The sequence below is a fragment of the Patagioenas fasciata genome, chromosome 11 (assembly GCF_037038585.1).
Source record: "Patagioenas fasciata isolate bPatFas1 chromosome 11, bPatFas1.hap1, whole genome shotgun sequence".
Lineage (NCBI taxonomy): Eukaryota > Metazoa > Chordata > Aves > Columbiformes > Columbidae > Patagioenas > Patagioenas fasciata.
In genome coordinates, this window is record NC_092530.1 from 26,039,797 (window position 1) to 26,061,717 (window position 21,921).

The window sequence follows — 21,921 nt, forward strand, 5'->3', positions numbered from 1 at the left end:
TAGCAGAACCAGGAGTCGGCAGCCCCGAGGGTTCTGCTTTGCTCTGTGTCTCCACAACCACCCAGTTTCCCTCTCTGGGCCGGCTCTGCCCCCCAACACACATCAGGCACACAGCGCCCTGCTGCAAACATTCATGACAAGAAACTCAGAATCCACCTCATTCCAGGCCGCCTCACCAAACGAGGAATTCAAGGCTTGCCAAGCGGCCTGGGCACGTGGTTCTTCTGACATGCGAGTTGACGTGGCACGTACCTATTTCCTTCACTGAGGCTTCCTTGGTGAGGAGGAGCAGATCTGCCACATGGGGAGACCCCCGGCCTTCCTCCCGCGAGTCCGAAATCGCCACTCGGAGCCGGCTTGGGTGTCCTCTTCAGTACGCCAGATCACTTAACACTCTCCTCGCTTCCAAAATAATTCTGAGGAAAGCATAGAAAATATTTTAATCAGCAGATGAGACCCTAGGAGTAATAAACCTTGGCCCGCATTTCAGATTTTTCCATTGTAGCTTCTTGTTTTCTCCCAGAGTCCAACAGTTTTGGTCCCTTTAGGACGAATGAGCCCCCCCATCCCTACCAATCTACTCCAGCTGCTGCTTTAATCACGACAACTTCTGCTCCAAGATTAAACGTTGCCAAGCATGCTCTGTCCCATCTGTGCCTCCAAGTGAAATGGTGATTAAAACCCGCTAATTCTCTAACTCCATTGTTTTATTTGTTGCTAAGAAGGAAAGCTGCAGCGCAGATGATGATACCCTGTGCTTATGGCTCCTTTTCCAGCAGGGCTGGATATTTCAAACTAGATCAGCAGAAATCCTTTGATGAAAGGTGATATGGTTGAATGCTTTACAAACTTCAGCAGATTATGCCTCAGAAATGACTGTGAGAATGATCAGTATATGAATATTAGCTTTATTTTACAGTGAGGGAAAGCGAGGGGAGGAAAAGGACACTGACAAAGTATATGCCAGGAATATATTGCAGAGCACAGTGCTAATTCCCCAAACATTCTTTAATTACATTACTTTTCTCTTTCAGAACATAAAGCACTAAAGAAACTTTAACCATTGAGGGGAGAATCAGGAGAACATGGAAGACTGTGTATTGAGGCAGGGTGAAGAGAAGCTGCCAAATGAATGGATACTGTGATTACGTTAGGAAAGACCTGCCCGTCATTAACCAATTGACAGGAGAAGAGCTTTCTGACCACATGCAAAATGAGGGCATCTTTTTCAAGTTTTAGATCCTTCTGCATGACAAGAAGGAGACAGAAGGTGAAGTAATACGTTGTTTAGAAGCACAGTACTTAGTTTCTATCTAACTGATCATTAATAGATGTAAGTAAGAAACTAAATAATTATAGCTAACATCACCATCTTAGTATAGATGTATTGCATGTCAAAATTTTCAAAAATGGTAATGCATATGTAATAACGATGTGAATATAAGCAACGCAAGAGCATCCAGTGTTTGGAGCACGGGTGGAGGATGATCCCAGAGCTCCCCAGCGCTGACAACACAAAGAATGCCGCTGAACAGCACAACTGACTCTGCTGTTAAGTTGATTTCTCCCTTTCAATGTTATTCAAGAAAGAGTTAAATCTCCTACCAAAGGCGTCCTAAAGAAAAAGGCAAACAACGCAAAAGAAGTGGAAAACCCTTGTACGCTTGGTATGCTTCTACTTTCAAACAGAACCGGTGAGATTAAAAATATTCACCGAGACGTAAAATTTAACTTGATTTCCTGGCACACCGTGAAAAATAAAGCGACCAGATGCAGTGAAGGAATGCAGACGTGGATGCTTCTGTCTCGGCCTTATTACGGCACACATCCACACCCACCGAAAATTATCTCAGACCCGCGAGTTCAATACTCGAGGTGTCAACAGCGATTTCAAGGCACATAAGCGGTATCTAGCTGGAGAACAAGGCGGTGTTGTGTGGGGTGGTGCTCCAAGATGGTGGTTGAAACAAAACCCAACCATCTAATATGAAATTCTTAACTGGTGACTTAGCTCAAGAGGGATATATTGAAAACAGCTGCCAGCAAATATGCAGTAAAGAACCTTTAAACCAGGCATTAAGATAGCAGATAACTAGAGCCATTTCTAGCCTCTCTTCCCAGTGTTGCACAACAGAAGTTAAGGATCCCTTTTCCCCCTCACAGCAGTATCATCATTGACTATTTTTTAAACAAAGTTGCCCTAAGCAACCCTTTTATTAGAGCATAAAAAGGCTTTTATTATGCAATATGATGCTGCCTTTCCACCCAAAGATTTCTTTTGTCTCCACTGGAAAAATCTAAGGAGGGGGGATGTTTACTTTTTTTAATACAAAGATATAACCCAGCTTTAGATTCTGCTTCTCTCTGCCTTAAGAGATTTTCTCGACAGACAAATCCAATCTGCGCGTGTTTAACTCCTTCAATGGCCAAGGAAGGAATTCTGTGCACAACCATCTCACGCAGTTTCACATCCCGCACCACAGGCTTATTCTGCTGATCTGATGAAGAGCGGACACAGCTCACACTAAAAGCATTTGCTGGGACTGAATACAACTCATTTCAGTGTGGATGGAAACCAGGAATCAGCCTGGAAATCCAAACCTAAAGGTGGACTGAGATACAACATGAAGACATTCTGGCCAACAAATCCACTTTCTGTAAATACCAACTGTGAGCGTTAAGCCTATTTTTTCCAAGTTTCTTCCATTATTTTTAATTAGCAGAGAAAATCTTGTGCGACTAACTTGGGTGGCAGCATTCCTGGAATCTGCTTTCTGAGCGAGCTGGAAACTTGCAGTAGAAGCAGCGAGTTGGCTTTTCTAATGCAATAAAACACCAAACTGAACAGTACAATTGGTACTGGAGCCCATGTGTTATTTATTTGGACACCAAACGCTATTTGTGCTTGGCTCTTCCAGCATTTTCAGTTCTCTGCGTGCCAAAGATGGAAATTAGTGAGGTGCCCTGGAAAAGTTGTTGTGATAGACCTGCAAGAAAAAATGAGTAAGTCCTGTAGATATTTTAAACGGACATATTTAGAGATTTAGCCTAAATGTATTACAATGGATAGGGCTGAATTTAGACTACCAACATCTCTGCAAACCTGCATGGGTTTATAGACCCGATGATGCACTCTTCACAAGCACAAAGCCTAGAAACACCTTCCTTTTCAAGAGGAAAATTCAGTTCTAGACCCGTTCTGTTCCAAGGAGCAAATGAGAGATTTCCCAGGCTGAACCGATTTTGCAGTTCGCTCCTGAGCATCACATCTTACCACCTTATCCTACCTTCCAGGCTCAAACTATTCACGGTAACTTTCGAGCTGTATGTTCCTGAGCAAAATGGCAGGGTCTAGAACTGGTAGGACCAACATGGGAACTGCAAATAGTGTTGCACGTAACCACATCGAGATCAAGGGCAGGGAGCGTAGGCACTATTTAAGGAAGAAAAGACCCGTGTTTGCAGGGCATTGTGTGAAAACTCAGTAGCGGAGGCTTCTGTCTCAACCATCATGTAATTATGCACAGGAACCTTGCCAGTCCCTCGTGAGGAAGAAAGATTAACAAAGAATTTAAAATGATAATACTGCCAGGCTGTAAGGAACCAAAGCAGCACATTTCTGTACAGCATGCAAATATTTTTCAGCATTATAAAAATAAACAAGCTTAGACAAGTGAGCTACTCACCCCAGCTTGATGAGTGGCTATAATGCTATAGCATGGAGCAATAATAACCTCGCAAGCGAAGAGAAGCATCTCTAGCTTGTGAAACGAAGAGGAATGCAGGAGTCCCTGTGAGGACAGCCTGTACATACTTGCCCAGAATTACTGCTTCACCAAGAAGCTAATTAGCTTACGCATCAGGTGGGATGGGAACAGGTTCACCACCTCAAAAGGGCTGCAGGACAGTTAAGCACTTTCAGTTTTACTACTAAATTTTGTGTCACTCATAAGCGAAACGATCCAGTGAGTGTGACAGACTTCAGACACCAGCAGTACGTTTTGCTAAGTAAGCCTATATTTTTCTTAAAAGATGTGCATGTGATGCTGCTTATCCTGGCTGGCAACAGGTGATGAGATGCTATCAGTTAGAGGGAGTCTTGGATTGTTTTTTTAGGTGCAGTTATCTTCAGACATACCTGGAAAAGGGGAGGGGAATGCAAACCAGTGATGGCATGGGAAGGACTGGTGGTGAAGTCCCTGGGCAACCGCAGAGAGCGGCGCCCATGCTGAGTCACCCACCGTTGAACAGAAGCAGCCCTTTGCCACATGGTCCGTGCGAAACCCAGCAGGCTGGCTGCCTGATCCTGCAAGATTCGCTTAACGCGAGGGTCTGTAAAGCCACTGGAAACATGGCTGTTCCGCACACACTCACTTGGAAGTGGCTAGAAGCACCAAATTCACAAGGGCAAGGTCCAAAATTATTTAATGAATTAGTGCAAGTTACCACTGAATGCTCTTTGTTTCATTTCAGCCCTATCCAAGGAGGAGGAATGGAGAACACACACCAGGTCAGTCCTTGAGAATAAAGACTCCCAAGTTTCGGCGCCAACACCCAAACCTGCGCGGCAGCACGCAGTGAACCCCAGGGTTGTGATGGTGTTTTAGCACCTGCTCCCAACCTAAAGTGGGTTTCAGGCTCCAGCCGTAAACACTTCCCCCGATTTCAGCGAGCCGCCCCGTCCCTGCGTGCCCGGATCTGCCGCCCGCGGCTCAGGTGAGCTCAGGGGTGGCACTGAGCAGGTGCACGGAGCGGCGCCAACGTTACTCACCCGCATACCTGAGGGACAGAGTCACCGGGCAAACAAGAAAAACTTCCTTCTTTTAACTAAAAACAAGAACAAAGTCACCTGGAGGGGTGCGAATAATACTCATACCCATTCTATTAGATCACCAGGCAATTATAGCGAGAGGCCACCAGAACACCAAAAGATTGGTCCTGGTTCTAACAACTCCCCGGGCCAAATCGAGTCCACGTTAGCGAGGAGCAGACTGCCCCGAGAGCCACCAACCGCTCCCAAACGCCCACGTGTTGGAATTTGGGCACAAGTAAGCCTGGCAGACCTGAAGAAAAACCAGCTAGTCTGCCTTGAGATAAATAAGTCAAGACCTCGACATAGGAAGACCTCCTCTAAATAACATCTGTAAAGAAGAAAACCAAAAAGACCTTACTTGACCTTTGAATCCTCCCTGATTATAAAGTATCATTTTTTTCACAGGGAAGTACCTATAATCTTCCCCAACATAATTTAGGTTTTATGTTACAAAGGAAAGAAAAAAAAAAGAGAAGAATAAACACTTAGAGAGCCTTGTACAAATAGGAATGCTTCATGGTTTTTAAGCATTTTGATAAGAATGCTATGGAATTTCAAGTTCCTCCATAAAATCTCAAAGGTCAGAGAAGCAGGAGGATTTATTCTGAATATACCGGTCTGACAGCCAAACCGGCCTAGGTATATTCATCCAGCTGTTTTTATTTGGAATATTTCTACATGAATACATCACACCATTCAGTTCCTTAAGCTGTTTCGCAGCACTCCCAAGCGCCACTCACACACCTGCAGAGAGACAACCCAGCGTGCGCTGCCATTCCTGCACATCAACGAAACACTAATTCCAACAGGAGCTCTGCTGCTAACTTCACAAAGGCCGAGGTCTCACCTTATAGATGTCTTGTCGGTAAAACCAGGTCAAGCTCACACAGGTTTAGTCCCCCCAGGTCTCATTTCAGAGCACTGCCTCCCAGCACACAACCGGCAAGATTCATCTGCTGCAAACTTCACAGATTTCCAGCAATTATCCCTGTAGAACCGGGGGATTGCTGGAAAGCCAAGCTGCAGTTTAAAGGCAACATCAGTTTGGTTTTGTCTTTTAAGAATGCTCCGGTCCTTGGGGCTGCGCGCACTCTGCAGCGCCCTGGCTCTGCGTCAGCAGCCCCTGGCCCACAACTATCCCAAGAATGCCTCAGCACCATTTTCATTGCATTGTGTGGTTTCTCCGTTCCTTCCCTGATTTAGTCCAGGCCTCTCCTCGGGGCCCTCAGATAATGAAAACCATGTGAGGGTAAAATGTAATCTTCAAACACGCAAACCGGTTTCATGTGCGTTATCAGAAGGGAGCAAAACGTTGACAGTGCATCATTTGTCCCTACTGATAGGATCAGGCTGTTTTAATTGCTGGCGAGATAAAAAAAAGATTAGAATCAGCATCTACACCAAAAATAAAGTCAGAATTCAAACCTGAAAGCTTAAGCCCTGAAAACAATGGGAATACACTCCCCAAACAAATAAATCCATTTTATGCTACCTTAAGGTAGTTTTTCCTTATATGTCAGTTGTGACATCCTGAATATTTGTATCATAAGTCGAGAGAAATAAAAACTACCAGTGAAGAAGGGTGTAGAGAAGGAAAACAATCACTAGGGTCTAACTTTAGCATGGAATTTTCTGGCTTTTTCTAGCATTACCACGATTTAAACTATTTTAAGCCCCCATATGGAGGAACTCTTCTCATTTCACAAAGGAGTTTTACAGGATTCAGTGGGACTAAGTCACAGAACACAGAAACAAGCAGACATGAGCCCTCCTTTGTCCAAAGGGCTTTTTTTGTTCTTCATAAAAAGCAGCAGTTAACATTTGGTTAATTGATCAGTTGTCATTTGGCCTGGCAGTTGCGATGCTCATCCTGAGACGGCTCGAGGAAGGGAACAAACCCACCGTGCAGCTGGGGCACCCCAATATCTCCAAGCAAACCTGTGTGGTGACCCCAATGTGCAGCGTGGCTTAAATAGACAGACCTGCATTTTTTTAAAGTAAAATCCAACATAAGATCCAGCCCACCAAATTTTTCGAAAGCACGGATGTTATAAGACAACAACACCAAAACCACTTTTATCATAACCACCTGGGTTTTTCATGTACACTTTGTAAAAACCTTTAATGACTTGTAAGATGATTAATTAAGCCTCACCACCGCACTGGGAGAAAGACATAAGTGCGTCTGTTTTAGTGCAGCATTGATTGGCTAAGTCCTGGCTTACATTTATGTTTTTGTTGCCACAACTATGTCACTCAGGGAACTGATTTCTTTCAATGCAACTATTCCAGCAACCACTCTAAAGCAGATGCAGTTACACTGGGAAATAACTGGTTTTAGGTATGTTACCTTGTGTAAACCATACCAGCAAAACTTCTTCCTTGCTATAATAATATAAACTACTAGAAAGATTTACCATGATAACTGAAGCACCAAAAATGTTCAGCATAGATCCTGCCTCGGTGGTTTCTATCGAGGGTGTGGGTATCCCAGAAGCCAGGCGAGCAGAAGGCTGGGGAACTTTTGGAGTATTTTCTACAGCTGGAGAAGATACTTCTCCAAGTTATCCCTACAAGCTGCAGAAACAAGTTAGAAGCTACACAATATTCCCCTAATGAAGGAAATCCGCATGTTTGGGTCTTGATGACGCAAGTGTCAGCCTTGGGCCCTGGAGGCCATCTCAGCCTTTTGAGATTGCTCCATGGAAACAGCCCTCCCATGAGCCACTGGAGCACTGCGGGATGGGGCCAGTGGCCTCCATCCACACCTTCTGCTGCCATCCCTCCCATCCGCACCTTCTGCTGCCATCCCTCCCATCCGCACCTTCTGCTGCCATCCCTCCCATCCACTTTCTGCTGCCATCCCTCCCATCCACATCTTCTGCTGCCATCCCTCCCATCCACACCTTCTGTTGCCATCCCTCCCATCCACACCTTCTGCTGCCATCCCTCCCATCCACACTTTCTCCTGCCATCCCTCCCATCCACACTTTCTCCTGCCATCCCTCCCATCCACACTTTCTCCTGCCATCCCTCCCATCCACACTTTCTCCTGCCATCCCTCCCATCCACACTTTCTCCTGCCATCCCTCCCATCCACACTTTCTCCTGCCATCCCCCCTTCCCAAATCAGAAATGCCCATGCTTTCCGCCACTCTGTCCTCCACAGCTGCTAAGAATTTTTTGAACTACTTTTTCTTTCTCCATCGAGATGTGAGCGCTCCACGCCTGATCCCAAACTGGCAACAGCAAAAGCTGGTTTGCTCATGTAGATTTGAGATGCTCTTTTCCATTCCCAGGTCTTACCCAAAGGAAGGGTGGAATAAACCACATCACCGCTCTTGGTCTCTTCAACCTCTATCGCTCTGCAGTAAAAAGCGTTTCAGATGTGTTTTTACCTAAGACAAACATCAGCATTCAGTTGTGATGATTTCAGTAAACTAGAGACGACCAGTTCCTCGTGCTGATGCTGCTTTGATGTTCTGTGTCTCACAAAACGCGGAGGAGCTTTCGGCTTTGTCTCTTTTCAAAAAGACAATGGGAAAACTGGTAAGCTATGCTTTCCCACCCTGTTTTTCCCAAGCCTCACAAGGCAGGCTGGGCCTACTATGAAGCAAGACAATTTGTTTCAGCTGGACACAGAACCACCCAAATTAGAACCGCAGGAAATGTCCACCAGACCCTGAAGTGAACCAAGCCACCAAAATGTGGAATTACTTTCCTTGAGGGCTACAGTAAACAATCCTAAGAGACTAAGTAACTCTTTTCAAAAACAAGTTGTGTAGAGACACAAAAGCATTTTAAAGCAAACAAACATTACTGCGATACAACCCTTAGACAATGTCTTACAAATGCTAATTAATTCATTAAACAAAAACTTAAATTGGATTAATTCATAGAGATTCATATAAGAGAACTACTCAACAACACCTTGGTCTACAATTACACACTGTAAGTGCTTCGCTAATACAAATAATAGCAAGGCCTTTAAAACACAATTTTCATAGATCAGTGAACTTTTTTATGGTTTAAAAGTCTTGGTTCTGTATTCTAACCAATACTGAAGAACATTAGATAAGTCCAACAGATACCGAGAACAATGACCGAAGACCTCTCGAAACTCTTAAAGATGTCCAAATTATAGTATTTAACAAAATAAAAGGTTATTTTCAGCTTAGACACAACCAGACCAGACAACGGTCATTCTGACAGTAGATGAGAAAGTAAGAAAGCAACAAGTCTGAATGGCAGTGTTTGTCTGGGAACCAAGAATGCAGCCTGCGTGCCAGCAAAATGGGAGACGAATCAGCCCTTAGAAACAGGAAGGAGAGCTCAGGTCCCCGGTGCCAACCTGGGAAATGGGAGCCGCTCACAGCACAGCACAACCCACCCCACAAGCACCGCCAACCATCCTCAGCGGCCACGGGGGCTCCAACACACCTTCTGCCTTCACTTGAAAGAAGCACCTCACATAACCACTGCTCTGCCAGCACAAGATTTTAGGCCTTTGAGAACTCTGTTTCCGCAGGCCTTTTTATTTTGTTCTCAGTTTTTTGGTTTGTTCACAACTTTTTCTTGTCTGGTCCTATTCATTCACCTGTTCTTACCCATTCACATGTTCATTCCTCATGCACTGATCTCCCACTGAGATCAAGCGTCTGGTTTGCCCTGAATGGCCATTTATACATAGGTAGGTTTCAAATATATTCTTACTTCAAAAATTATATCCAAGTGCCCGGGTAAACACAAATTTCATCAGCCCTGAAAAACTCCCTCCACTTTTAAGCATAGCAGGAAATTGAGACAAATACTATATTGCATATTTGAAAGTTAATTGCTCCTAGGAGCTCCTTTACATTATTACCCAAACTTATTGAGGTTTTTTTCGCTGTCTCAAAGATTCCATTTCAAGGTTAACCTGGAGAGCCAAGTGATGCGCAAGATTTGGACATTTGCCGACGTCAGATGCAATTTCAGCATCAGATCTGGTCAAAGCGTGAACCGAATCCTTTTGCAAAGCTGAAGGTCGGGCTGTGGCGCGGAGGCTGCAGCGTGCAGCTCTGCATTCGGAGCCGTTGGGGAACACACGCTCCTCGGGTCTAAAAGGGTTTAACTGAGAAGCTCCTGCAGCCAAACTGGGCTCACGTTGAGCTCTGTGCCTGGCTCCTTCAGAAAGACAGGGATTTAAAAGCCACTATGTGATGATGCCACATATGGGCACATACAGAGAGATTGGGCAAAAAGGGTAGATGAAAGTGCAATCTAGAAAGTAACTACTCATCAGAAAGTAAGACAAGCAAAGAGCTCCTGAGAGCAGAAAATGAGCTTACAGAAAGCACTCGTGGCCCAGATTCAACAGAACAGACTAAATCTTTTTGAGAAATCCTGCAGTGCTTCCTGAAACTTTATAACCCTAGCAATAGGCAAATTGGAACACTACTATGAAGAACTGAGAGATCCAAGTCCTCTTGGTGTGTTTCCGTGGACAGAAGAGGAGAAAGAGAGGCTCCAACCTCAGTGCCAGTCCCCAAGAATGGCTGTTCTCACACTATTATCAACATTTGGTCTCCATGGAAGGGGGATACCTAGCAGCAAACACTGGCAACCAAGGACATTCCACTCCCACTATATCGTCCACAATAGCAGAGAAGAAAATCATAATAATAATAATAAAATTAAAAAAAAAATAATCAAAAGGCTGTTTCAATCAGGAAAACTTTGAGAAGACTTCTTCCAAAGTGAATGTTTGAAAATACCTTGAAATATGGAAATGTGCAACAACAGCAAGATGGGAGAAAGCGGACACCTTACTTTATTCTGAAAGCACTTACGCTTCACTCCAAACCAGGAACATCCAATAATCCAAGAACAAGGTCATCGTTTTCTTTTGAATTCAGAACAGAACCTAACACACACCATATTCTGCACTGAGTAGAGAATCTGGGAATTTACAGGAGTTTGGAGCCAGGTTTCAGTTTAATACAAACTCTCACTATGTAGGAACTTCCTTATATTGGGCTTTGTCTTTCTGTGGGGTTAGAGCTCTGCAGCTCTTTCAAAGCTGTCAGTAAGAATGAAGCAAGAACTGCAAAAGGGCTTTCTGCCCCAAGAGAGGCATGAACAGACGAATTCATCCACAGCTGAAAGTATTTATACATTAACACACACTTGGACTGTTGATAATTCTAGAATTAGAGACTTATCTCTGTATATACATTAATACAGCAACAGCCTAAACCAACATCAGATTTTGCTCCGTGTTAAGAAAATAAAGCCTTTAACAAGCTGAAATTTGACTTGGGCTGTTCATTCGCTGTAGTAACAGCGAGCCCTTGCCAGGGACCAACACATCGTTGTGCTGGGTGCTACAGACAGTGAAATGGTGCGAGTTATTCCATCTAAAAAACCCACCACCAGCACCATCACCACCACCGCCCCCTCCCGAAAAATCACATTACACTCAACTGGAGACAAAAGAAGGGACAGAAGAGGGAGAAGAGTTTACACTTTGAAAACGTGGGAGTTGCAAACTTCCAGTTTCACTGTCATGGTTAGGCAGGAAAGTAATGCAACTTTATTTCTAAATAAACGAAAAGATTGGTCAGTCTGCTGCTGAAAGACAGGATAAAGAGAACAACAGAACTACTACATTATCTCCACGTCTGGGATTCTTGCTATTCTTTTGCAAAGTGAATGGCTTATGCTAATCAGGATGCATCTGAAATGCATCATTCAAGCCTTCTTGTACAAATATAGTTGTTATTTATCTAGAAAGATCCCCACCAGCTGGCAATGTTTGCATACAATGTTAAACCCAACTTCAGGAGCCCATGCATTATGAGTCATTTCACGTCTAAAAACATCAGTTCTCTGAGCTGTTCCTGGTGTACCCCACGAGAAGAATTTTAGTGGAATTCAACAATAATGCACTGTGTTACCGTCCTACTTCCTCGAGCACAACAAACTTCCAAGTTTCTGCTGTCTGGGTTTTTTTCTCCCAACGGTGCGCTGCCTACAGAACATCTCTGGGGAAGGGACAAAAGGATTTGCTCCAATCCCTTCTATATGAATCAAATATTTATGCTATACCCTCTTCAGGCACTTTCATCTGCTAACCTATGGAATGTGATCTCCTGACCTTAACACTCAAGCACATCTAAATCAGCTGCCCTTTGAGCTGTATTTCAGACTACAGAGAATTTTTAATCATCTGTATTGCAGGCATATGAAAACCTTGTGGCCTAGCTGTGGCATTCTGTACTACAAAGCACACTTCAGTCTAAAGTCACTGAAAAAGCAATACTTTGATTCTCCTGTGTTTACGGCACAGTCTGGTGTCACCATAAACTGGCAGAATGATGAACCATGTTAGCAGTATATTAATGTGCCATCACAATTTAAATGCGTGTCGTGCCAAACAATACCAAAATTACAAGGTGCCAGTAGCAGTGCAATCCCTCGCCCCACTGCACAGCCCAGCTCCCTTTCTGCCTCCAGCCCCCAGGACAGGCAGCACTGGCTGCAAAATACCTCCAGAATCAGACAAGCAGCTTGGGGCAAGCCCAGATGCCCCTCGCGCTCCCCCTGGAAATCCTACCCTTTCCTCAAGAAAACACTAGAGCAGAAACTGCTCATCCTGTGTTGTGCTTGTGGCTCCCAGGAATGTTTTAAAGACAGGGGTTATGTTGCAAATAAACGTCCTGGAGAAAAAGAGAGGGAGACCAAGTGCCCCAGATGAACACGCAGCTTCAACTATGGGACAAATTTTTCCAGCGTCAGCTTATTGCCCTGCTCCTAGGAGGAGCGGGCACTGAGGTAACCCTGATTAAAGCCTGACCCTAAGGTTTAACAGGGTAGGGTGCACGTTTTACATCAGGGCTAAAAAAATGACTTAATGCTCTAATTTGCACAGGAGCAGCACAAGCTCAAGATGGTTCTTGTGTTCCCAGCCTGATTTGGCAGAAAGGCTCAGTCCCCAGAAAAGAATGAGACAGCAGCCAAAACCTGTGTCATGTCCTCTGCCCCAAGGTGGATCCTGGTCACTCACCTATCTTGTCTTTTTGTTCTCCTCCCATAGAAATCCCTCCAGCGGAGAGGAAGGGTTAAAAGAGAGGAACCGTGACCACAGCAGACCAATATTTAGCATTTCCTGTATCATCTACAGGAAGAACCCACGCAGTGGGGAAGAGCGTGATGTCAAGGCTGGTTTCAGCACATAAACAGCCCGATCCTCCTGCTGGGGGATGCTGTGTGTTTCCACAGGGAACAATATAATCCTCCCTGCAAAGAGGAGTCTACCAGCCACACCAAGCCCACAGGTCCTTCCCTTGCACAAAAGGCTGGCAGCAATGACACTCTGGGCGTGGGAAGCGGGTACAGAGCTGGGGGAGAAGGAAAGTCAGAAATTCACAGCGGTATTAGCACTTGTAAACCAGCACACATTCAGCACTTGGACCCCAGAGAAAGGAGTATGCTACAAAATATGTTTCCCTGTAGAGAGACCGGGCCTCCGTCCAGTTATTACGTGCACATGTCCCTGCTGCGTTTTCAGTCTTTAAAAAAAAAACGTCCAAACAAAGAAAACATATCCTCACATTCACTCTGTACAGTGCCAAGCATGTGCCTCGCCACGTTCAATAATCTGGTAAGGCGTGTTAATTAGGGGTTCAACACTTACACCTTGTGACACAGTAGTAAAGCACTTAATGTAAAACAAATTCCAGGGTGAAATGAGAAATCTCCAGTGACTGTGGCAGCCCCGTTTGCACACGTGCATACATAAGTGCACAGACGTGCTTCTCTGTGAAGCACGACGAGCAAAGACAATCTTGACACGTGGATTACAAGCACAATGACTGCGATTATTTTCTGAAAAGAGCACCACAAGAAACGCGGCTGCTTTCAAACACAGCCCGACACAAACCCACTTCACCGACTTCCACAGTATTTTACTTTATCCAATTACACACAAGTACATCACTATTAATTTTGGCTATTTACTGCTAATGGTGAAATGGCTGGACAAGTGTGTTTTTCTGCAAGATGAAGAGTAACTTTTACAGATGAGAGAAGCGATGAGCAAAAGCTGACAGAGAGCCAGCCCAAGTCCCAGGTTCAGGCTGCAGGAATGAATGCCGAGTCCCCTGCCCCATGAGCACGTCTCTTACCTACTGATCTGCTGAAGACAAAAGGGTTTTCTTCTTTTCAGAAACTGGACACTTGTAGCTCGTTGGGTCAGCCACACAAAGCTTCCCTGCTGCCAAAGGTATTTTTTTCCCTCGGGTTTTTGTTGTTGTTGTTTGGTTTTTTACCCCAGAGAGTAAAGGGCAGAGCAGAGGATTCAGCAGGGGCAAAGGGTGGAATTCGAGACTCAACAGGCAAACTGCAGAGCTCCCTCCAAAAGATGTTGTATTTCAAGGCGCTTTCACTTGCAAATCCTCCTTCATCCTCAGTGTCAATAAAACGGGAGGGGAGGGAGTAAACTTTTTTTAACTCCACAGGAAGGGGAACGTGATATCAACTGGATTTGTGGCTCGATTCTTTTTTTTTCATTTATTAAAAATAAATATACTTTCAGACAGGAAATCAGAATAGAGGGGTAAAAATCCAAGAGAGTCAGACAGGACCTGCCCGCAGTCCGTGGAAGGAGGATAGCGGTATCTCAAGAACGGCAGAATCAATAAAAAAGAAGGCAAGTGTGGGTCCCGGTGGCCGGCGGAGGCTCCGCTGTCAGTGGCAGCGCCGCCCGGGGCACTCGCAGCGCCCGCGGCCCCGGCAGGGAAGGGCGGCCCGCAGCATCGCGGCCGGGAAGGCTGCTCCGCGCTGCTCCGCTCCGCGCCTCCTTCTCCGCGGTTACCTGTGCGCAGCGGGGCGAGCACGGAGGAGCCGCAGGGCCGGACGCGGGGCTGGAGCGGCAGCGTCCCCGGCACACACTCCCCGCAGCAGCAGCAGCAGCAGCCTCACCCGCGCAGCTCCGCTCTCTCCTCGCCTCCTTCCGCCCGGCTCTCCGGCTGGCGCCCCGCGGGCCGGCCAGGAAACACCGCCCCGGCCCCGCCCGCCGGCCCCGCCCCGCCCGTTGCTCCGCGGGGCTGTCCCGGCCGCTATTGTGCGCGGGGCGGCGGGGAAGCCGGTGCCGTCCCGGGAGGGCAGCGCTCGGCGCCTCCGCAAAGCCGCGGCTGGAGGTGCCAGCTGTGGGAGAGCAGTGTGGGGGAAAGGGAGCTGGGGGACAGCTGGATGGCCACGAGCCAGCACTGGGCCCTTGTGGCCAGGAAGGCCAATGGGATCTGGGGTGGGTTAGAAGGGGGTGGTCGGTAGGTCAGAGAGGTTCTCCTGCCCCTCTGCTCTGCCCTGGGGAGACCACACCTGGAATATTGTGTCCAGTTGTGGCCCCTCAGTTCCAGAAGGACAGGGAACTGCTGGAGAGAGTCCAGCGCAGCCACCAAGATGCTGAAGGGAGTGGAGCATCTCCCGTGTGAGGAAAGGCTGAGGGAGCTGGGGCTCTGGAGCTGGAGGAGAGGAGACTGAGGGGTGACCTCATTAATGTTTATAAATATATAAAGGGTGAGTGTCAGGAGGATGGAGCCAGGCTCTTCTCGGTGACAACCAATGACAGGACAAGGGGCAATGGGTACAAACTGGAACACAGGAGGTTCCACTTAAATATGAGAAGAAACTTCTTCCCAGTGGGGGTGGCAGAGCCTGGCCCAGGCTGCCCAGGGGGGTTGTGGAGTCTCCTTCTCTGCAGACATTCAAACCCGCCTGGACACCTTCCTGTGGAACCTCAGCTGGGTGTTCCTGCTCCATGGGGGATTGCACTGGGTGAGCTTTCCAGGGCCCTTCCCATCCCTGACACTCTGGGATTCTGCCACCACCGCTCCCAGCTCCAGGTGGCCGCTGCGCACAGCACACGGGCTCGGGAAGCGGCGGAGCCCCGGGCTGGCCGGGATGGGGAGCACACCCTGGTCTGCCCCGCTCAGCCCTGCAGGAGCCCGCAGCTCAGCACAGAGGGGCCAAGAGGACTTTGTATGACCAGTCACTTGGCCACTGGCATTCCCAGGAGTGAGCCCCGAGGTATCAGACCCGTTCCAGTAAGTCACTGGAGTTACATGGATTTACACCACTGTACAGCAGCCAAGGATTTGACTCATCCACTTTTTGCTGGCCAAATGCTGAAAATAATTGGAAGTGTGACAAGAAGCAATCGTAACTGCGGATAAGCAGGATATTAAAGGTGTTCCCTGTATAGATTGTTCCACTTAAAACTAAAATACACATCCCACAGCCTTCCAAGGCCCAGTCTATGCAAAGAGCAAGCATCCAACACCTCTACTGCTCTGCCACAGCTGCATCTGATGGTCAATATGGGAAGAGGAGATGGGAAAGACTTCAGTATTCTCCCCAAATGCAACCACGATTTTGCTGTGTTTCATCATTTTACCACATGATAAAAAATGGTAGCCACATTCAGAGGTGTTTCTTGTTGAAGGCTTTAGCAACTGGAATCACACTGTAAAATTTCAACAGAAAAATAGTTTGGCTTTAAACATGTAACAAAGAAAAGCAGGAACATGCCACCTTTGTGCATGTCTCCGCATTCAAAGGCCAGTAAAAGGATAGCAAAACATTGAAAAAAAGAAAGGCTTAAGCAACTCTCCCTGTTTTGGGAGATCTAATAGCACTTGGTGACGGCGACAACGGTGTCACCTCTGCAGTGGTACCAACCTCTATATCCGAAAGACAAAGCTCTTCTTCTGCAATGGGGTAAGCAATTTTAACTTCTCCCAGCCTGATGCCTGTAATCGGGGAAAATTCCCAGTCTAAACAAGGCCCAAGATAACAAATGGTCCTTCAGAGGGAGGTATTTGTGTACAAACAATGGTACCTTGCCTTTCTCACAACTCACCTCCTCCTCTAACCTGTGCATACAACGCACTGGAATTGCGCTGGTCCCCGGGGAGGTGGCTCCTGGCCGTGAACTCCCGAGGACCCTCTCTGAGCCACAGCTTCTGCTCATCTCCTGGCTCCCACCCACCAACTTGTGATTTCAAGAAAGGGTAAAACAAAAAGTGAGAGAAGCTGCCACTGTGTGTCCATAACTGACTTAATACGCTAAGGCCTGACCATGCAAATATGAACCCATTAAGTAGTCCCAGATTGGTAAGGTTTGGCCATAAGATGACTCCGGTTTCCAGAAGTATTAAATGTGCAAAAACTGGGCACATGTCAAATCCTTGCACTGTGAAACTTGGCCTGCTGGAGTTCATCAGGGCCCTTCAGGTGAGAAGAGATAACATGATTCAGCCATTTACCTTTTTATTGCTCTAAGCAAATGAAGCCTTTCCAACATTCCCAACTCTTAACATTGAAAAGAAAGATCTGGAAAAAAATTCAGGAAGTCAAATTCCAGAAATCCCAAATGCAGCATATATTAAGATATACTTTTTCCTTCATAACTGCCATTCATTCATCGGAATGTTTCAGTGGAACAACTGTAGAAATACACGTAAACAGTTTGTTAATGTCCCATAACCTTTCAGTTTGCAAATGCAAAAAAAAAAGACAACGCAGAACAGGCTAATGGAAGCACGTATTTGCTAGATGCTGTGCAGTGGAGTTGTAAGGGAAATACATAGCTACAGTGAGTTAGAGAGTTATAAACTATGCTTCACTCACACATCCTGTCTCCCTCCCACACGCTAAGAGAAAACAGTGGGGAATAAAGAGAGAAGGCAGTCACCAGGAAAGTCAGAATGTCACTTAATGCAGACACTGCAAAGCAGCTAGCCTTGCCCAAGGCATATTCACCTCAACTCATCTGCCACTGTTTATCCTACAGATCTGGCTTAACACACACAATTGGAGATAACAGCTTTATCGGAACTGGGAAAGAACAAAGAGGCATGAAATCCACATTCTCTTCCTTAAAACATTCTCCCCGCTCAAGTTCCCTTCCCCAGCTCCAGCCCAGCGCTCAGGAGCTCCAGCCCCGCTGAGCGGCCGCCAGCGGAGGAAGCGGCAGTTTCCATACACACATCACGCCACAATGTGGGAATTCAGGAAACAACACAAGAAAGGGGTTCCTAATAACTGCTCCACGCGTACCCTGGCCAATTCGTGCAATCATACAAAGATCACAGAAGCTGTGTTAAAAAGCACAAAAGATAAACGCCACAACGGCAACTAGTTCAAAGTAGGAAAATAAATCTTGGGCTGACAAAATGTTTGGATGACCTGGAATTGCTCCACCTACAATTTTTTTTTTAAGAGGTTGTCCTTCACATTCTTTAAAATTCCTCCATCTTAAAGTTCCTCCCTCCAGGAATCGCTGCAGCTCTGCCATCCTTTGTCCCCAGCAGCTGGAGCTCAGGAAGCTGCTGATATTATCCCTGGTGTACAGAGAGAAATCACCGCTCAGCCCCACGTCCATTCGGCACAGCTGAGAGGGGTGTAAATTAATTTCTGTGGATCTCGGATCTCCAGCCAGTTTAACAGAGCTTTTCTTCTTGCACACAAAAATAACCTGTTAACGGTGCTCAGAAGTGCCATTTAGCTCTCGGGACCAGACAGCACCCCCTCACCACCACCCAACCTGGGAGCTCTCTGTCTAGTCTGTAAATACACCATTGGGGGAAATAATGGCCCTACAGGAAACAAACAGTAATTCAAGCAACAGCAAAAAAAGACACAGAGGAGAAGATGAGGCCAAGTTTACTGGTGTGCAGAAGCAAGGAATAGGTAACTCCGAGAAGGGAGATTACTTTCTCTTTCTTGCCATAGAAGCTGAATCGTTTGACAGATATCCTCACTGAAGAAAAGGAAGTAAACACACAAAAACAGTAGGAGATACAAATCAAAACAAGATGAGAAGATTTCAAGACCATGTAAGCATCACAAGAATTGTGTGGAGAATGCACCGAGGTACAGGAGAGTTAAGTGGTTTGTCCAAAGCGATGCTGGGAGCCCAGTCGAGACTTGCGGAGTCTGGGTCACAGGACCTGCCTTGAACCTGGACATACAGCATCGCAGCTTTGCTGCCATTTTACCACCGGGGTGGGACAGCACCCACGGCCTTCAGGGTGGCCATGGCCATTTTTGAGCTGTATTTAGAGGATTTCATGCTTCTGCTGTAGTATATCCAGCCCCAAGCTGTAACAAACCCTGCATGGCTCCCTCAGGTTCTGCCATTGGGTATGGCTGGAGACCAGAAACAAAAATTGATCTGACAGACATGAGAATGAGTTATCATTCACCACCAGATGGGAATGACAACTATTCAAAGACCAACAACACCAGAAATTACTACCATGAAACTTGACATATGCAGAATCGCTGGAAAAATTCTACTTTTCAAAACAGAAGAGCAGGAATGGTTACGCACTATGTATTCCTCTTTCCTTCACTAAGTAATTGCGGCGTCTTTCTACACAAGTTTATTATTCTACCAATTCCATATAATAAAACTTTAATGACTACGTAACTTCTGGGAGGGAAGTAATTGATACAAAGAGTTTTGCGCAGCCAACTTAATGCCCTTTCTATACTGTGATTTACTGTGAACACGACTCCTGCTCATCTAAGGTTTTGTATGCTATTGCACGTGAAGATTTTTAGAAGTATGTCAGCCTGGATGGTACCGCTAATGGAGCGTAACTCAAGTTCAGCATGGTTCCTTGGGTGAAGAAGAGAGAAAAGCAACAGCTTACCACAGCGAAATGCAATGGAGTGTTCAGCAGTGATGCCTCACCCGTGAGCTGATTGATCAGGTACCACCTCTAAACAGAATTATTCCAACTGCTGAACCGTGGTCCCTTTTTTATGCAGAATTTCAGAAGAAAGCTGCGTAACCATAAGAGTGTTAAACAACGGCCAATTATGGAAAAACAAATAAATGTTTCACCTTTCTTCTAAACACATTCGCACCACAGTCCCTTAGGCTTAAATGTAATTTTGGCAAAATAAAGACAGTCAGGTTAGTCTGGACAAAGGGATTTTCTTACAAGACACCGTTTCCCCAAAGAAGAACCTGTAAGCCTTTAACTGATGCCTGTTGTATGTTAACAACCTTGATGTAAAAAAGCTGACCATCTCCCTTGTTCCTCTGCACTCTTGCCTCTCATGCCCCTTTGATAATCTGCTGAAATGAATTAAAAAATTCCCTCAGCTTCCAATGGCTTTGGATCAGAGCAAACTGTAAGAACAAGGCCCAGCGGCCCTGCACTTCAACAGTCTTCGTTTGCTCTCAGGGACTGAGGAATGTAAGAAATCACAAGAGGGCAAGATATACAGCAGGTTCTGCACCAAGAACCAGATTTGATAATCCTGATTATTTCAACTACCATAAAGATTAAGAGGAGAAAACCATAGCTGATTTGAAATTAAAAAGACAGAGCTCTTCAAAGTTTCCAGGACTTATAATGGTGCAACGGTATTGATAAATACCATGGGGATGGAGGGAGGGGACGCTTTTTGATTTAAAGCTTTTGCAACTCCTTTTTAATATTGATGTCAGAAATTAAAAGAGGCCCAACCAAAATTAATCTTTGGCTGGAAGCAACCTTCCATTGCCTGGGAAGGTGACAAGTATGGCCTCAGTGAAACAACGAGCGCCATATCCATGCTAGAGCTCTGCTAACTGTAGGAGCAGGGCCATCTACCCTGCTACACAGAAGCTGTACTGAATAGTAAATACATTATTGTGAACATGAAATTAAACAAGAGAAATAATGTTATGTACAGAAAAGGTCAAATTCATTGGAACAAAAATCTATGAAATTCTGTTAAATAATTGCTTCAAAAAGTGGCAATTATAATTTTTCTCAGCACATGGTTGTGCTCCGAAAAACAATCTTTCTCCTGTAGTAAGTTACACAAAGACTGATAATTAGAGACAGCAAGATATCAAGTTGCAGATAATTGGTTCATTTTCACAGACATGAAAAACTAAAAATAGAATTATAGGACAAAGTCTGATTAGATTTTACAATCAATTTCAGAAGGTGCTGTCACATTCTTGAGGAGCACCAGCACTCTCTGCTGGTGATCTGTGTTCAGTAGTTAACCAGAGGAAAAATGAGGAATGAAAATGCATTATGTTTTTGATATGGAATGCCATTTTTGTTTTAAATGGATGATTAATTAGATTCCTACCAATTTAGCAAACAGCAACTCTAGGACTTAGTTATGCTTTTGCAAGCAATACAGTCACTACTAAGAAGTGCATTTACTATGGGCAATCATTCACTGGAATAAATTTCCCTGTCCAAATAGACACCTGATGTTTAATGCTGCTGCCTGCACAAAGCACTTCTGCTGTGCAGCACAAGGACAAGCCGGTGTGAGTGCCCATGGCCCCGAATCCCTTGGCTCCACCCTGCCTTTCCATGAATTTTAGAGCTATGTCAAGAAAAACGCTCTTCCCCAAAAAGTCCTTGTATAGCACCAACATCCTCCCCTCCGGCAGTAACAGTGGAAATGCTTCGATGTTCTAATCAAAGCCAATCTGCTTCCAGCCCTGTCTCTGCTCCACTCTTTGCCAAGAAGCTTTGAGCCGCTGTCCCCAGCATGGACCTGAGTCTTGTCCGCACCCCTCCTGCTTTACTTTACCACATCCGAGCCAGAGACTGCACAGGGAGAAAGGGATCGGGGCCAAAAAGAAAACCAGAGCCAAGTACCTAAGTGACAACCGACCCAGTTTCCAAACTGGGCACAGATCAGGAATCAGTAAGAAGGGTTAAAGACCGGCTAATGGAATCCATGTGCAGCTCATGAAAGTGTGGGAAACAAAAGAGACAATGTGAGTTAAGGACAGAGTATTCATTAGCAAAGGGCTCAAGTTTCTTGGTTTTTGCTGGTCTGCTTCCCAATGGCCATTTTTCAAGGTAGCTTTTTGTTCTTTAGTTTTGAACATAGTCCTGGAAAAGCATTCTACTCTTTCTTAGCTAACGAACTAAAGCTCGGTACACATTGAACTGCTTAAAATCATTTATCATTTTAATTCCCTGGGGGTAAGAGGGAAGAAGAATGTCAGAGATGGAGTTTTTCTGCTGGGCTATAGTGGGGCTTTGGATAAGAGCTTTATATGACAATATGACATATCTGATCCAAAGACA

General features: G+C 45.6%; 1 protein-coding gene across 4 annotated transcripts in view; it reads right to left on the bottom strand.

Annotated features, from left to right (window-relative positions):
- Positions 1 to 21,921, bottom strand: part of AMOT (angiomotin) — a 62,541-nt gene that overhangs the window by 35,451 nt on the left and 5,169 nt on the right. Inside the window, exons 1-2 of one of the 4 annotated variants that reach the window (XM_065846227.2) lie at positions 14,670 to 14,825; positions 253 to 416 (exon numbers count right to left, since the gene is read on the bottom strand). The gene's annotated coding sequence lies outside the window, so the exon portion shown is untranslated. The other 3 variants (XM_065846224.2, XM_071813606.1, XM_065846226.2) reach the window with 3 other exon arrangements.